The sequence below is a fragment of the Kogia breviceps genome, chromosome 7, assembly GCF_026419965.1.
Source record: "Kogia breviceps isolate mKogBre1 chromosome 7, mKogBre1 haplotype 1, whole genome shotgun sequence".
Classification (NCBI taxonomy): domain Eukaryota; kingdom Metazoa; phylum Chordata; class Mammalia; order Artiodactyla; family Physeteridae; genus Kogia; species Kogia breviceps.
In genome coordinates this window covers 28,001,222-28,017,482 of record NC_081316.1, presented here as the reverse complement: position 1 = coordinate 28,017,482, position 16,261 = coordinate 28,001,222, and the positions used below count along the sequence as shown (strand labels likewise).

The following is a 16,261-nucleotide window of genomic DNA, read 5'->3' as shown; positions in this document are numbered from 1 at the left end:
AAAACGAGGCCATATGATAGGTCCTAATCCAATCTGACTGATGTCTTTATAAGAAAAAAATAAATAAATAAGGGCACACAGAGAGACACCAGGAATGTGTACACACAGAGAACCATGTCAGGACACAGCAAGAAGGCAGCCATCTGAAAGCCAAGGAGAGAGGTTTCAGGGGAATGTAAACTGACAGACACCTTGATATCAAACTTCTAGCCTCCAGACTGTGAGAAAATAAATTTCTGTTTTTTAAGACACCCAGTGGGTGGTATCTTGTTGACAGCCCTAGCAAACTAATATACCTTCTTATAAGGCTTAATCCATCCTACACACTAATGCTAAAGTGATCTTATCAGAATAGAAAACTATTCACATATATTCCTCTGTTCACTTACACAATCATGCATGTTAAAATCCTCCTAGACTCCCTATTATTGCCTATAGACAAAAAGCTGAACTCCTTGTGTGAAGTGTACAACTCTTTGTGACCTGGCCCCCATTAGTCACTCCTCCACTCGTATTTTGGGCTCTGAGCTTGCCAAATGCTTGCAGTTCATAGAACGAAGAATCTGTCTACAGGGCTCTCTTTCCCACTTGACTACGGACTTCAGGAGGGTCAGACTCTATTCTATTCCTCTTTGCATTCCCAGCAGGCTTCAATAATTATTTATCAAATGAATGAATGAAGAAATAATTTTATCCTGGTTAAGAATAATGTGAATATGAGTTAGCTAGTATCTCAGTTTTGGACTCCAGATGGCCTTAAAGTGTTACAAATCCAATTTTATTTTATCTTAAGATGGCACCAGTTATATCCATCACAAGATATTCTATTCATTTGTCATTGAGAAACCAAATCTGATTTTAAAAATAGTTATAAGGGGACTTTTTGTTGGGGAAGGCAGATGGAAGCAAAGAGACTGGTCTGCACATAGGAAGGATTCAAATTTGTTGAATGGGTGAACAAATAAATGGACAAATACATGAATGAATAAGCTATACACATCACGCAAATAATGCTTCAATTTCAAAAGAGAAGGGAATTACTATTGTTGCATGATTAACACTATTCGTTTAAAGTTTTTTCCAGCCTTTGTTCCCAGGATTAGGGAGCTCAGAGGAGATAATCAATAGTGGAGTTAATGCAACAGCCATTCATTATTTGAGGAAGGTGCCTGTATTTCTTCTTCATTGTATCCCTTCATCTGAATGTTTTCACTCCTAGGCCTCTCAGGCAAATCACTGATGTTTTGACAGCTGGCTTTGCAGAGGCCACTCTTCACGAATGAGTCTACTGACCAAGCCAAACAGGACATGTGTGTGCATCTTCTCAGGCCCCCAAGTCACTGGGTCAGATGAAAGAATCCAGGCTAACATACTTGGAGGGCCAGCTTTTTCCTTTTGCTTCCAACAGAAAATCAAGAGGCAGCAGGGTGCTCCTGACCTCTTATCCTCTAATTCCAGGCTCGCTGAGATTCCAACCTAGGCGAGTCCTCTGAGATCAGAATCATTCCTTCCATGGAACAAGAAACTAAGACCCAGCAAGGTTAAACAACTCAGGTCACCCAGTGAGTTTGTGCAAGGTGAAACTCCTTATTTTGCAGACCAATCCTCTCCTTCTCTACCACATCATACAATGGCAGGGTCAGAGTTTTTGAGTTGGAGATCATTTAAATGATCTGCTTTAAAGATTAGGGAATTCAGGTTCTGAAAAATGGAGAGGCTTTTCTGAAGACGGTGCCTACAATCATGAATCCTGACTAAAATCAATCTGCCACTACCTGCAAGGACCAACCAATAACCCCGGGGCATATGGCCACTAATTTCTTTGTATCTCATGGACACTCAGGACTGCTCAGAGTTTATTGTTGGGATACTCTTTCCTGTTCTTTTTAAAACTTCTATTCTTACAGTTTAAGACTATTTTCTTTCATTTGATCTATAAGGGCATCTGTTTAGCCACCTTAACTGTGAGCTTAAATCAGAGAGTAACTTAATAGAAATGACAGCTTTGGGACCCCCCTGGCGGTCCAGTGGTTAAGACTTTGCCTTCCAATGCAGGGGGTGTGGGTTTGATCCCTGGTTGGGAAGCTAAGATCCTACATGCTTCAGGGTCAAAAAACCAAAACATAAAACAGAAGCAACATTGTAACAAATTCAATAAAGACTTTAAAAATGGTCCACATCAAAAAATATTAATCCAGCCACTATCCTTCCAGACTTTTCTTCTGTCTCTGACACTACTGCTGAAGCATCTTTCATGAAACCCAACAGTAAAGATCTTCCATGAGAGCAACATCGCCATTTTTACTTATATTTTTCCTTCAGTAGCTAAGGAGCTATATTTGTTGACTCTCAGCCAATTCAGCACCCTTTTTTCATATAAAATACCAAGATGATTTCTCAAGGCTCTGAGCAAAAGATTTTCTAGATTGATATTTTTATAACGCATAGGCTCATCTCAACCATGGTATTTCGTGTCTGCCTGTCTCTGAAATACTAGCATTTGTCACTAGGATTATTCTCTTCCGAGTGGGAGGTAAAAGCAGTATCATTGATTCTTAAATGCTGAAAATGGCAGTCAACATTTTTTGAAAAAGACTACTTTCTTAAGATGAATTCTTTTGGAGTGTTTTAGCCCGAAACTGGAAATTAGATACACTAGTAGGAAAAGAAGATATTTTTGCAGGGTCTAACAATTCCCCACAACAGAGAACTACAACTATTGCTATTCAAACCCATCCAAAGACTGTAAAGTTGATTCCTTACTAAGAAGGTCTGGCCAGATTTCAATTCTTCGGGTTCACCTCTTCTCACTTTTTAACTCTGTAGTGTGGCATTTCACTTTAAATGCCACATTCTTAAATTCACCCACTTTGTGGTTTCCTTTCCCTTTGGGATCATTTCAAAGCTCTTGCAAAGTCGGGTCACAACCTGATTTCCTAATCCAGCAGCCCCGGGGAAAAGATATCCTATTAGATCCCATTAAATCTCATTAGATCCCTGACCCTCTCAAAGTTAGAATGAGATCTGATAATGAAATAGGGTCCCGAATGCCCATGGAATGATCAGTCTCCCTATGACATTCAACAGCTATTTCCTGGGGTCCTAGTGTATGACAGGCAGTGTGCTTGACGTAATGATGCACAAAACAGAAAAGGTCTCTGCTGTTATGGAGCTTAAACTCAGCTGGGAGTAAGAGACAATAAAGAGACAATAAGAGACGATAAAGCAGTAAATACCCACTAACATAACTCAGATTATGGTAAGTGCTAGGAAGGGTATTAGCAGGTGCTATGACAGAGAATAACAGAGGAAATCTACTGAGATATGGCATTCAAGGATGGTGTCTTTGAGGGAGATCAGTGGACATTTTCAGTCTGCCCAGCACTTTTTCAATAATAAGTTAAGGTACATAAGAAATAGACTTCCCCGATCATGTGTAACATAATGTAAGAAGGCAGGAAGCACAATCATGCAGGCTTACACATGCACACACGCACGCGTGCGCGCGATGTTTAGAAGAGTCTATCAACCAGGTGGTTCCTTTAAGATCTCAATTTTCATGAGGACACCAATCTTCTATTGTCAATTAGCAGAAAATTAACTAGAGAATATTTTGTTAAACCTACTTTTGTGATCAAACATATTTCTAAAACGTGTTTATTCAACTTCCTGCCCCGGGAAGACAAGCATACTAAGGGCCTGATGGTGAAGCAGCCGTGCAGGAGGTAAAAAGGCACAAGATGGTGCTAGATGTGCACATACCCTGCAAGTTAGTTATTGCTGCTGTCTGGGGGTGGTTGGGAGCAGTTCAACAAAGCTGATGTATTTGCTTATTTTCTTAGGCTTTACCTTTGTCATCTTAAAATTCCTCATTATTATAGGGAACTGGGCTCTGGGTAGTTGAGGTTTACTATAGCATGATGGCTTAACTGAAGGGATGTCAAACAGGAGGTAACAGACTGTCCCGCGAAGACTGTGCTGACTGGCGTTGAGCCGCAGGAGACCTGGGGGAGGGGATGACTAGGGCTGACTCCTGACAGGGGCTCTGCTCCCCGCCCCCCACCACGGTCATTCTACTTGGCCACCACTGACTTTCCATGTTCTATTCATGCAAACTCAGACCTTAAAGGCCTTAATAGGATTTCTCTCAGCTCTCCAAAGATGCCGTGGACAAGGCTTTACAGGAAGTCGTACCAGCCTGTGTCTTGGTCCAGAAGCAGATCATTTTTGTTTGTTGTGTGGTGGAGCAAGTGGAGCGAAGGGAAAACTTTGTTCAAAGAAAAGTTTATAAAGAAGCTTGAATTAAAGAACAAGAGTCAAAATGCGTCTGCTGTGGTTGAAGAGAGCCTGAAGGTGGGGGGCGAGAGGTAGAGTTCTGCCCCTTTGGCCCCCATTGCTAGCCCCTTGCAACAACGGCTGAAACATCACTGCCCTAGAAGTCAGATTGTGCAAACCCTTTAATCATTATAAGGTCTGAGATAGTTACTCTAGGCCAGTGGCTTCTAAACCTGTCTGATGTTCTGAATTAGGCAGGGAGTTAAAAAAAAAAAAAAAAAAAATCAGATTCCAGGCTCCCTCCTGGGAGACTCTGATTCTCTAGGTCTGAGTGGGCCATGATCTTAAGGAAAAATATTCTCTTTTCTCACTTCCACTTTTTGTTTGCGTCTTCTAGCAATTAGGTAAGATCTCCGTGGCCAACATGACCCTAGCAAGAGGGGTATTGGAGGCCTCTTGTCCTACTTTCGTTCTTGTCCAGAGGCAGAGGAAGTTCTCAGTCTACCCATGGTTCAGGCTAATTCACCTGTAAAGGAAACTGAGCTCAAAATCACTAGAACTGAACAATGGTATCATTCATTTCTGTTTGTTCTTGCTTTTATTTTTGCTTTTGCCAGGCTTTGACTGCCGTGCATGTCTCTTTTACTGAGGGTTTAACAGGCATCCTTGCTACCCTATATCAGTGGATGTAGATTCCAACCAAGGGTCTTACCATCTCTTGATGACCAACTGATGGTGACAACTAATTCATCTGGATTATTCAAAGGATACTCCCTGTGCTATCGTTAAGAATCTTGACATGTCAAGTTTAGATGGGTAAGAGAGAAAGAAGATTAAGCTACTCTGAACAGCCAGCCATCAAACATAATACACGATTATGGGTTGAGCCTCTCAAAGTTTTGGAATCTGACTGCATAACAGGAATCTTCTCTCTGGACATCATTTCTACTGGAAAGAGACGTAGGTGACTAGAAGCCAATCATCCTGTTTAATATATGGGGCCTGGTAGCTGTTCCATGCGAAGGGCAAGAGATGAAACAGAAGAAAAAAAAGAGAAAAAGAATCAAAGGAAAAGGGAAAGAGAAAAGTAAAAAATTTCAAGATGAAAATAGGAAACAGGTGATAAGCATGACATTTTAAGTGTTACACAAGGTGTCTCAGTCACCAGCTTGCCATGCCACGACAGCTGTCTCCTGAATTACAGTAAGTCATACTAAATGAACTCTATTCTAGGAAAATAGTAGGTGACTCTCTCCAAGGTGCCATCCAAAGATCCCTCATTATTTGACTCATGAAGCAGACACTGTTGATGGTCTATTCAAATCCTCACCCCAGCCTTCCAAGATAGCAGAGCCTCCAATTTTTTCATATATTCATCCCCCTTGCCTCCCCCCCAACCCCCAAAGCCATGTGCTCAAGAAAGAAGGGCCTATTCTTGGAAGACCCAGGCAAGTGGATCTTGACTAATCAGCAATTCTATTTCCCTTGCCAGTGATTGGTTTAAAAAGGTGCATGTCACCCAGTCCTAGCCAATGAGACATGAGGGCCAATCTGCTGATGGGCTTCTGAGAAAGGGTCAGCCCCTGTACAAGGAGATAATACAAAGAGGAAATGGCCCTCCTCTTCTTCTTCTGAACATTGTCCTGCCTTCATTCTATGCCTGGTTCTTCAACAGTTACTCTCCAACCTTAGTAGCAAGACTAATAGCATATGAGAAGCAGAGAAAGGAAGACTGAAAGAATCCCTGAACTACCAGATCCCGAAAAATGCTTTACTCCCAACCTTCTTGTTGTATGAGATAACAAGCCCCTTGTTGTTTAAGCTATTTTGTTTCTTGCAGCCAAAAGCCTCCTAACCGATGCAACTCACTATGTTTATATGTCCACATGTTTAATTAATAATCTTTCTCCCAAATAATACTGTTTGTATACCTTCTATTCCTCCTTACAACAGCCTAGAAAGGGATCCTGATAACTGTAAACAAAATCAAATGATGATGACCATTATAAGGCTTAGAACTAACACACAAAACACTTACCCTCTGTTGGGCTCTGCCCTAAAAACCTTTATACATTAACCTACTTAATCCTTAGAACAACCTTATGGAGTGAGAACTATTATCCCCTTTTACAGATGAGGTAACTGAATTAAACAGAGATCACAATGGAAAAGAATGGCCTATTGTTAAGGGTGATGAGAGTTTGCAGAACGTATCCCTGAACTTGACCATGGGACACTGTCGTAAGTGAGAATGGTGGCACTGGATTGGCAGGAAAGCCACGGAGGAGTTCATTAAAACTCCAATTATTCAGACTCACCAGTAGAGAATCTGATTCAATATGTCTGAGCTAGATTCCAGGAATCTGAATTTTTAACCACCTACCTGGGATAAGCAGTCAGTTTTAGGAGATAGGGAACTGGAGAAAAGTGAGCTGCCCAAGATTTGGGGGACATAATAGGATCAACTGAGGTGGTCTATTAACTCCTTTTTAAGTAAGTATGCAAAAAGCTCAAAAGTTAACTCCTATCAGAGTGATTAGATAACCTTGATTCTTTACAGATTAGGATCATAAACCAAAATTAATCTGCTTCCTAAATCCTACAGAACACAAACAGTTTTGTGTTTTTTCTTCTTGACTGCCTGATTCACATAATGGCCCCAACTTGCCCCACGATACACCAAGAACCTCTAGCAACAGACATGAAACTGCCTATAATGTGAAAGATAGTTAAAAATCCCACGAAGCCAAGGTCACAGTCATTTCAGAAACTTTCTAGTAGAGATATTTGAAAGTCTGGATTGGCCAGAGAGTTAAAATAAAGCAGGCATTGGGCTCCCCTGGTGGCGCAGTGGTTGGGAGTCCGCTTGTCGATGCAGGGGACACGGGTTCATGCCGCGGAGCGGCTGGGCCCGTGAGCCATGGCCGCCGAGCCTGCGCGTCCGGAGCCTGTGCTCCGCAACGGGAGAGGCCACAACAGTGAGAGGCCCGCATACCGCAAAAAAAAAAAAATAAATAAATAAAGCAGGCATACATTTTCACTATGGCAATTTTCTCTCTATCACGGTCAGAGAGCATGAGTTTGATAAAAGATGAATGACACTAAACCAGGACCTGTAAACACATGGTATGTGTGTAACCATCTCCCCCATCCTACAACATGGCAAACATTGCTAACTGATCACGATGTCTTTCCCATTGAGTCTGGATGTGGCATGAAGTTCCTTCTTAACAAAGTGCTTCAGGGCTGAAATTCCCTAAGAACATGGATAAAAATTAAGATCTTTCACAACTAGAAGAAAAAAAAGATGTGAAAACATTATGTATTCATCTCCCATACGCTCTTCTGGTGCATCCAAGTCTCATTATTATTATAGCTCCTCGTTTCTTGTTCATAAAGAGCACTTGGATAAATGTTTGCTGAATGTAATTTAGTTTTTTCCTACTACTTTGGCCAAAGAATTTAGCATTTCCCTAACATGAATATTAAACTCAGCAGAGCCCATGAAGCACTGGAAGCAAAACAGTTAATTAGCAAGTCACCAAAACTGGAGCAAGAAGCAGGAGGTACGGCGTAGGAAGCTGCCCATTTTTCTTGTAATAAAGAAAATAAAGACAGTAATTATAAGGACATTTATTAACCCCCCAGTATGGGTAATTGCCATCAGATGTGGGTCTGTCAGTCTTGCATTAACATAAGCTACTGCATCTTGGTTTTCAATGGCACAGTAATGCCTATGATACTGCAGATAAGTGCTAACGCTGGAGTTTCGAGAACCAAGCCGTGTCCAGCAATTGCTTTTAAAAGAATTTCACTCTCAATGGTTGCTTGCCCAGAAGAAATTCATTTTATGTTAAAAAAAAAAAAAAAAAGTAAGAAAGAAAACAAGGAGGCATTCAATTGAGCAAGCATTTTCTTAACTCATTTTAAGATAATCTCTTGCATTCACCAACAATTTCTCCAATGGGTGGAACCACAGAAAGAGACTTTCTATGGTTCAGCTGTATGCTCCATTCTACATTGGTGTACAACCTAAAATAATGGAATGGTGATAAAACAAAAAAAAAGAAAGGCTATTATAATGGTCAGGACACGCCGACCAATTTTAAATTGAATTACACAGCCTGCTAATCTTTATGATGGGATAAAATTTCTTTCTACATTATGCATTATACTAAAATTTGTAGAACCTCCCCCTCCCCACTTCTTGAGCTAACAGACTCCTACACACACCTCCTCGGTGATAAAGCCTCTCTCTAAGCCCAAAAGCATTGTTCCTGCTGACTGCGAAGGCAGGGCACAGCTTGTGCAAGATTTCATTTTTACAGCTATTGTTAGTTGGTGTGCATCTATATTTGACACCAGAATATACACAAACAGTATTATGAACACCGGGCCTATTTTCTTAATACCAGAAGCGCACATTTTAAAAAAGGATGGATTCAAACATACACATATGGTAGAAGAGATTTTTAAAACCGACACTATTGAGGAGCTTTGTTAAATTTTTTAAAAGAATGTGCAGAATCCTGCATACTGAATATTTGATGAAGCAAGCACACTTCAGAAACTCTGAACTACCCAAGTCGAGAAGTAGTACAAACTTTTCTGAAGGATGAGCCTGCCTGTGTGGCTGAGTTCTTGCTCATTTGGTGTGTCTCTCTCACTCTTTAGGTGATGGAGCAGGGTGCCAGTGTAAGGGGAAAGAGCATGTTCTATAAGCATGGACAACTTCAGACTTCACCTGCTCTAATCCCGACAAAGTAAACTAAGAGAGGATGGCAGGAATCACTTTAACAAGTTTCTTGATCCTTCTCTGTCCTGTCATGAGAGACGAGTTTCCAAACTGACCTTATTAAAACCATGTATAAAATACTTTCAGGAGACTGGACCCTTCTTAAAACTCGAGTTCTTTTCAGACACCTCAGACTATGGAATCTTACTCTGTAATGCATTGTGGCTTATGTATAGTAAAAATGAAAGACACACCCAGATACACTGACTTGTGAACACATGCATGCTCCGTATCACTAAGCTGTACCTGTGACCTTTTTTGGTCTTTTAAAAAAATTTTTATTTTTTTTTTTTTAACATCTTTATTTGAGTATAACTGTTTTACAATAGTGTGTTAGTTTCTCCTTTACAACAAAGTGAATCAGTTATACGTATACATATGTTCCCATATCTCTTCCCTCTTGCGTCTCCCTCCCTCCCACCCTCCCTGTCCCACCCCTCTAGGTGGTCACAAAGCGCAGTGGTGATCTCCCTGTGCTACGTGGCAGCTTCCCACTAGCTATCTAATTTACATTTGGTAGTGTGTATATGTCCCTGCCACTCTCTCACCTCGTCACAGCTTACCCTTCCCCCTCCCCATATCCTCAAGTCCATGCTCTAGTAGGTCTGTGTTTTATTCCCGTCTGTGACCTTTTTTGTTTGGCCGTGCCGCGCGCCTTGCGGGATCTTAGTTCCCCGACCAGGGATTGAACCCAAGCCCTCGACACTGAGAGCGTGCAGTCCTAACCACTGGACAACCAGGGAATTCTCAATGACCTTTTCCTTTTTTTTAACATTTGCAAGGCAAGCAAAGAGACCGTCCATAAGAATAAAAACTTACATCTGAGGACTACTGAAAGAGCATATGGCAAGTCATGAGCTACAAAACAACTGACAGAAACCGCACATAGTTTCTGTTTTAGATCTTTCCAGAAATCCTAGACTCTTTTAACTGACACTCTCTAGTCTCTCTGAGACACACACTGGCTGCTGCCCACAGTGTACTGACTAATAACAGTCACAATTATCCCTGGTGACCTCTGTGCACTTCTGCTCCAACATACGGCATCCCAGAGTTACGTGCCTTTATCCCCAAACTAGTGTATGCCGGCTGTACTTTTTACCATAATCATCTAATCATCTAAAAGGGGATGGCAGGAACCACCTTAACAAATTTCATGATCCTTCTTTGTCCTGTCATGAGAAACGCGTTTCCAAACTGACCTTATTAAAGCCATGTATAAAATACTTCCAGGAGACTTAAAATGACTAGATATGAACATTAAAAGACTGTATAAGTTCACTGTTGCATGAGGGTATGTGACACCACTTTAAAAAGTGAGGGGAAAAGAATCATAATAATCTAGAACTATTCTGCACTCAGATTGTTTTGCAAGTAAGTTTTCGTTCCTACTCGCCAATAAATAAACGAAAGTGGAAATGTGATAAATATGATACATTTTAGAGAAAGGTGATAAACTCTATGTGTGATTTACCCAAGAATAATAGTGCAGTTTCCAAATCACAATGTCTATATTCAAAGAAAGGCCTTCAGACACGGAAGCTAGAGATCAGAAGACTGGCCAAAACATGAACATCTGTATGTTTCAAGTTAAAAGAAAAATATTTAGCTACATGCTTATCACAGTTATAGTTTCCCGCTCTAGCTGACTTTTTGATTAATTGCACACTTTCCAGTCCCCGTCACACTGGACAAGAGGGCTTTAGCTGGAGTAGGAATTGCACATGCAAACAGCTGTGAAGGTGGAAATCACACCCTTCCCCACCCCTAACCCTCACGCGGCCTTTTCAAAGAACAAAACATCCAGACTCAAAACCTATATCTGAAGATATAGGTTTCAAGTTTCCTCGCTTTCACAGTGCTACATATTCAAGTTTAGAGATTCATTTGTCAACTCAATATAAGTCATTTTTAGGCTTTGTTACATTGCTTTCTAAATCCAGGCTTTCTGTGAAGGAAGGATTCATAAAATGAAGAATATGAAACTATGCAACTATCAGTTTTGTTTCTTAAACCCCCAAGGACCTCACAAAGTACAGCTAACCCATCCACCGTTCCTACTAGTAACACTAGTCCAATCACTAGGACTACCACCACTATCACTAAGACTATTACCACAGGCTTTTGTTTGACTATCAATTCCAAATGCAGGTGATAAAGGGAAATAAATGCGTAGGTCTTTGATATACGGCAGGCACTGAATCACAAAAGACTGTGTAATGTGAAATAATTCAGAGTCTGTAGGTAATAAGAATTAACAATCTCATTCTCAGTATTTTATAGAGAAATCAAAGCTTTGGAAGTTGTATGTTTTATATCAGATGTCTGTCCTCACAGGCATGTTTAGTCTCCTCAAAATAGGAAAGTTTATCTCCCAACCTTATTTTCAAATAAAGGAGAAAAATACAAAGTAGAGAATAAGTGAGATTCATATCAATGGCAGAAAGACGGGAGACAACACAGTTTAATGTACAACTTTAGGTTGAAATTAGAAGACAAAAATGTGCTCTTTCTTTCCTGCTCCTGAAAATTTCAGGAAGCACCAGGAGAATTTAAGAAATACCAGGAAAAAAGTTTATTTCAGTTTCATAATGCACATAAAACCTTCTGTGATAACATCTAAATCTGATAGATCAATAATGCATGTTATAGTTAGCTGCTTAATTATTCATTTTGGATGTAACCAAATAGGTTTTAAAGCAAACTCCAAATGTGAAAAGAACTAGGAAGTACAGGTAGTGTAATCAGAAAGAAAAGTCGTGCTCACTTCGGCAGCACATATACTAAAATTGGAACGATACAGAGAAGATTAGCATGGCTGGCCCCTGCACAAGGATGACACGCAAATTTGTGAAGCGTTCCATATTTTTAAAAAGAAAAACAAAGAGAGAGAGCAAGACAGCAAGTGTTGATGAGGATGTGGAGAAATCAGAAACCCTGCTCATGGTTGGTAGGGATGCAAAATGGTGCAGCTGCTGTGAAAAGTATGTTGGTTCCTCAAAAATTAAAAACAGAACATCTTTATGAAAAAGAAAAAAGTTTTTCCCCAGTGTAATTCTTATCTGGAAGATTATAAAAGTCTCCTCTAGTTTTCAAAATTAGAAAGAGATATTTTGATTAAGAACTTTATATATATATTTTACAATTATGTATGTTTTATGGACTATTACAAATGCTAAAAACAAATGCCTTAAATCCTCCATTTCAAAATACTGTACATAAAAATGGCATATATTACATTATCAAAAGGTTACAAGGTGACAAACAAGTAAACTTGAGTCTAAAAACCTTATTCAAAGATAGGTAATAAAAAGTGAAAAAAAGCAAACAAAGAGAATGTTCATTTGGGGGGGCAAATCAAAATAGAAGACTAATTGAAGGTTGCTGTATATGGTTGCAAAGGCTGTTGACTGCAAAAGAGCAACAGCCAAAGGGGTGAGTGGGAGCTGTGTGCTTTTCAACAAGCACGTACCCACCAGGTTCAGAAGATACCTCTTCACACTTCGTACAAAAGCATTTTATGGACAAGCAGCAGTCCTGATCAGGAACAACCATATTGGAAAGATTGAAAAAAATTTTAAGTGAAAATGCAAAACTACTCCCATTTCCTTCCCCAAGTAATAAAATAGAAAAACAACAAGAATAAACAAAAACAAAACCAAGTGTAGGAATCTGAGTTTCAAAATGAATTCCCCCCCCCCCCCCCCCGCTTTTAGGCTAAATTATGAATGCTACTAACCAGCTGTCTTTGGAGGAATGTTTCCATCGATAGCTCTGGATTGTGCCTTCAAGTTTCCACCAGGACTAACTTGGTCATCCCAGAAACACACAGAAAATCTGAGTGTGCGAGTTTCCTGTACCGTCAGCTAGGTTATCCAAGCTGTTACGGTCTCACTCTGGCACATTCTGGCCAGCAGTCTAAGAGCCTTCCATCAAACAAAACTTATTTATTTGACATTCATTAAGAATTTCACCAATTTTTAAAATTAATTAAGATACCAGGCAGTATCTCTCAGAGCAAAAAAAAAACATGTTAGATAACACTCTACGGTAAACATATTTTCTGGTCTTTCACAGTATACTGTAAAAATGAGAAATGAAGGAAAGATAACATCACTTGAGTCCCCACTGCCATGAATCTCTAGGATCCTGGAGGCCCACCCTCCCCGAATGCGTGGGAGAAGGCAGGACTCAACACAGACGCTGCCTTTTAGAATTTGGGGATCTATGTTACGGTAGATGCAGCATCTGTAGCTTCAGATCAAGAATAACTTCTTTGTATGTTTGCTCAGAGGACTGAATGAGATTAACAAACGTGTTTACAAAACACCCACATAGCGTGGCATCTTGTCAGTTAATATACAACTCTTCTTATAATATTACTTGGAAATGTAGGTATAAATAGGCTAATTTTATAGGGTCAAGTTTCCTTTATAACCTCCTCACTCTTTAAGGGTAAGAAAGTGAGAAACAGTATTTTGATTTAGTCTGATTTGGTTTGGTTTTTAAAACTAATTGCAAGGCATGATTCTGGATTGGATCCTGGAATAGAGAAAAAAAATGCTATAAAGGACATTACTAGGACAATTGGCAAAATCTGAAAAAAAAAAGTCTGAGATTAAATAATAGAATTGTATCAATTTATGTTTGACTTTGAAAACTGTAGTGGGTTAATGTAAATGAATAGCCATGTTCTCAAGAAAGAGTCATTGAAAAATTTAGAGTAAAGGGCCTGACATCTGTAGCACACACTCAAATGCTTCAGAAGAAAAGAAAGAAAGGAAGGAAGGGAGGGAGGAAGAGAAGGAGGGAGGGAGGAAGGGAGATGGAGAAAGAAAGAATGATAAAGCAAATGAGGCAAAACTAAGTTGGGGAATCTGGGTGTAGGGTATATTGGAGTTCATTGTATTATTCTTGCAACTTCTCTGAAATTTGAAATTAGATTCAAAATAAGAAGTATAAAAATGTTCATTGAAAAATGATCAATCAACTGGGGCCACCCACTGGTGTGAGAAGCGCTGTCTACACCTTAATGGCCCTTCTGGTACTTTACCTTGGACTGCACTCCACTTTCCGCTCCGTAGGCCAGTGGCCTGCCCCGTGTGCAGGAATGGCTGAACTGAATTACGTGGACAGTTCTACAATTATGTCCTCTTCTCGTTCGTCTTCCTTGCATGACTCCAAGTGAGCATGCGTGGGGTGAGCTAATGATTTGCCGTGTTATCTCTGATGAGTACTATATTATTTTCATTTCTCCCCCCCTTGCACATTATGCCAAGTTGACAGCAAGGTCAGCTAAGTTACTATAAGGGATTTTTAATGAAAACAATTATAAATTTAAAATAACTGTGTTTAAGGCATTTAACAGTCAGTAGGGTCAAGTGATTACAGCAGTTACAAGACCCATGGGACGTGTTCACACCAAAACAAAGTGAATAAATTACCTCAGCTGGTGCATGTAATCACTAAGTGACCACAGGGGTCAGGCAGAGTGAAAACCTGAAGACTCGCATGCAAAACCAGTAATAAAAATGTATCAGTCAAAGGGGGAGAGGGAGGACGTCAAGAATTAGCAAGTCGAGTGATAGACTAAAAGCAGAACTGACTCTCCATGCAGCTTCTGGGCCAGGAAAATGGTCAAAAAACCCAGGGGACAGCTGGAAAAAAAGATTCCAGGAGACAATATGCAGGCGGGCTGGGAGGAGGTGGGAGAGCTGAGACGGAAACGACCTATGCAGTATCAGCAAGTTCAAAGCCAAACCTGGAGTCACTTTGGTACAAGGATGGCTGTCTTTATCCAGAAACGTGTGGTGGGGTCTGGAAATCCATTCGAAGGTTTCTGATGTAAGAACGTGATGTGATGTTAAAATAAAATGATCATCTCTAACGTTTACATGGCACTTGACATCTTCTGAGGATGTCCCTCAAACGTTACCCTCACAACTCTATTTCTCCTTGCTGGAGGAGAGAGGTGGCTGAACATCAGGGAAGCAATGCATTTTGTTCATGGAAATACAACTAGGAAGTGAAGAAACCAAACATTTATTACAGAGTCTCTATTTGCTTAAGACTTCGCTGGCAATACGCTCTTAGGAGACTCATAATCAAAAGAGGAGATGAGAAGCCCTTGCGTAATGTGTGCTAACGGTCTAAACACCATACGGAGGGCAGGAAAAGACGGCGACCGACTGGGAAAGCAGGGCCAGTTTCGTAACAGAGGTAACCTTTGAATTGGGCCTTAAAGAATGGACAAAATTCACAGAAGAAAGGGAACAAGGTTTGCAGGCAGGCAGTGAGAGCCATAGGAGCAAATATTCAGTTATTCAGCAAAAATCTGTTGAGCGCTTACTATGCACATGGCACCATGCTTGCGACCTCATCGACGACAAGGAGCAGAGAGACACACCCCTGCTCTCAGGGAGCTTGCTTTCCTTCCTCTACCCATCCAACCGGAGCACACGTGTTGAGCAGCTCCTGCGCAGAGGTATACTCTTGTAGGTATAGAGGATATGACAATGGTAAATGAGACAAGTCCAGACCCTCACGGAGCTTGCATTCAGTGGAGCAAGACTGATAATAAATAAGAAGACACAGAAGTAGGAAAAATAAGATCTCACCAAAGAGGTTTGAGCAGAGACCAACAGACCCAGGAAATGGATAAGGTGGGAACGACTCTGGACCAGCATGTGTCTGTGGCCAGAGGGCTAGCAAGAGAGAAAAGATATGACATAAGCCCAAAGAAATAAAGAGAGGGTGGAGAGAAGTATGTTGGGGAGGGAAGCTGGGCAGAGAGATTGGACCAGCTCATGAAGAGCCTTGAATGGCATAACAGACTTTATTCCATCAGTAAATGGTTCCTGAGATGCATTCCAGAAAATATGAGTCTGAAGGCATAATCCATGGGAAAAGGGTCCTGTGCCTCTACCGCATCTGTGAAAATGGTGATAGCAGTATCAACCCACCTGAATGTTGTGAAGATTAAATGAGTTCATTCTTGTAAATAGTCAGGCAATGGTGAGTACTCAGTAAGCATTAGTTATTCAACAGTTCCAGGAAAATGAATGGTAGGCTGAGCCTTGGCAGTTTCTTTAGGTACAACAGACACTCAAGAAGGAAAACTGACAAAACACAGTCACATTTAGATAGAGGAGGTTTAGGTGCCTGGGTTAATGGTCATGTGAATCAGAAACG

The 16,261-nt window shown here is 40.6% G+C and overlaps 1 protein-coding gene and 1 non-coding gene across 3 annotated transcripts in view; one reads left to right on the top strand and one right to left on the bottom strand.

Annotated features, from left to right (window-relative positions):
- Positions 1-16,261, bottom strand: part of MPPED2 (metallophosphoesterase domain containing 2) — a 178,033-nt gene that overhangs the window by 101,489 nt on the left and 60,283 nt on the right. The gene's annotated exons all lie outside the window — the stretch shown is intronic.
- On the top strand, positions 11,830-11,940 carry LOC131760703 (U6 spliceosomal RNA). The gene has a single exon (XR_009336803.1). It is a non-coding gene; the product is annotated as a U6 spliceosomal RNA (small nuclear RNA).